Below are 1,940 nucleotides of genomic sequence, written 5' to 3'. Positions count from 1 at the left end.
AAATTCTAAGTTTGTGCTTCTGTAAAGTGAAAAAAAAAAAAAAAAAGAAGAAGAAGAAGAGGGGACTGGCATCTGCTCTCCTACTTTCAAAACATTCTTTTGGGGATATATGCAAGAGTACTGCACATAGATAAACGATTATCATTGGAAAGCAGCACAGACCTTGAACTTTGGTATTCAAATAATGGAAGAAATACAGCATCTAGATAATGCAGCTTTGGGACTTCCCTGGTGGTCTAGTGGTTAAGACTCTGTGCTTGTACTGCAGGGGGCATGGGTTCAATCCCTAGTTAGGGAATTAAAATCCTACATACCATGTGATATGGACCAAAAGAATTGCAGCTGTCAAGCATTGTGCTTTAGAAAGCATATGGATTTAGATTTCATCTTTATTAAAATTAAAATTTTTGAAATTTTAACTCAAAACATAAGTGAATTTGATGGGAAATCTGAAAGGTGGTTACAGTAAAGGTAGGGGTGTAACCAGATCCACACGTTTAGAAAATAATATGCAAAACGAGTACCAGTTTGTTACTTTCATATAAAAATACTGAATAAAAATACATACTAGAATCTCCAAACAACTATATTTTTTCCATGGACAGGCTGAAAGGAAAGATGACAATCAGAAGGGAGCTTTCTCTTTCTAATTAGAAACAAAATATGTAAAAAGTTTATGTACAGATTTTTATATACTTTGAATATTTTCCTCAAATGATTGAATTTGGGAGACCAGTAAGCTATAATTCTGTCCCCACTTCTGAGTTTTGATTCAGTAAGAACTATTCACAGGCATTATATACAAACATCATAAACAACACAATAAGAAGATAAAAAGATAGTTGACATAGCCATCAATTCCTATTTTCCTAATAAGACCACAAGGAAAAAGAATACTAGCACCCACAAAATGAGGTAGGCATTAACTTAAACTTTTATCATTGACTCTTTTCCCATACCTGTTCACTTCACAGCTCTGTGTCTCTGCATCTAGAGATTATCACTTTGTAATGAGAAAGCCTGACTGACAGCCAGTGCCTCCTCCTGCAAAGAGCAGAATTATATTGTGTTCTTTTATAAGTCAGTATCAGTAGAGATTCATCTTTTATTCAGTAACTCAGAAAATCCTGCCTTTCCTATTGATCCACCGCTAATGAAGCAGGAGTTTTGAAGAGTTTTCTCTTCATAAAAGAAGTTGGGAATCAGTCCTGGAATGCAGCCAGGCTCATCCCTATTGGACTTGGAAAACTCAACAATGCTCTCTCTTCATGTAGATAAGTGAGTAGGGTCATCTTCTGTGACACAGGGAAGAGGCTGACACAATTATATCTGGCATCGTTATTCTTAGTCCCGAGAAACCTTGATTCTTTCATTCTAATTTGGGGAGGGGGTATCTTTTTCAGTCTCCACTTGCCATGTCATCATGGATCACTAAGAGGAGATAGTCAAGTGGATATGCCTGATTGGAACTGAGGACTTGTGGAAGGCACAGGAAAAGAGTCTTGAGAAGCAAGCAGATGGTAAAGGACCAGCCTCACGTGGCAGAGAATATTTGTCCTGTCAGTAACAGGCAGCAACTAAAAGTTTCAAGTCATAGCTCATATTTCATTTAAAGAAAAAAAAAAAAACACTTTAGTGGATATGGAAGGTGAACTGGCTTCATGATGGAGAGAGTGGACAGAGCAACCCAATGAGGAAGGTAGAGCACTAATCTGAACTAGGACAAGCAAGTGAGGACTGGAGATGAGGGGAGATAATTGAGAAATATTTAACTAGATTTTATGTTACAGGTTGCAAAGACATATATTGTTGTTGTGTTAAATAATAGAGTTTAGAAATTTTCCTGCTCTAGGGCTAAAACCCAAACTTCTAATTAAGGTTCTCCTTCTGGCATTTTAGAACTAATTTAACGTCTAAGTCTAACATTTTCTCCTCCTCAC

The 1,940-nt window shown here is 36.8% G+C and overlaps 1 non-coding gene across 1 annotated transcript; it reads left to right on the top strand.

The window, feature by feature from the left end:
• Nucleotides 1–225: 225 nt before the first annotated feature.
• TRNAT-UGU (transfer RNA threonine (anticodon UGU)) lies at nt 226–298 on the top strand. Its single transcript has one exon. It is a non-coding gene; the product is annotated as a tRNA-Thr (tRNA).
• Nucleotides 299–1,940: the final 1,642 nt, after the last annotated feature.

The sequence above is a fragment of the Ovis canadensis genome, chromosome 3, assembly GCF_042477335.2.
Source record: "Ovis canadensis isolate MfBH-ARS-UI-01 breed Bighorn chromosome 3, ARS-UI_OviCan_v2, whole genome shotgun sequence".
NCBI classification, from domain to species: Eukaryota; Metazoa; Chordata; class Mammalia; order Artiodactyla; family Bovidae; genus Ovis; species Ovis canadensis.
This window is presented reverse-complemented; position numbering and strand designations above follow the sequence as displayed.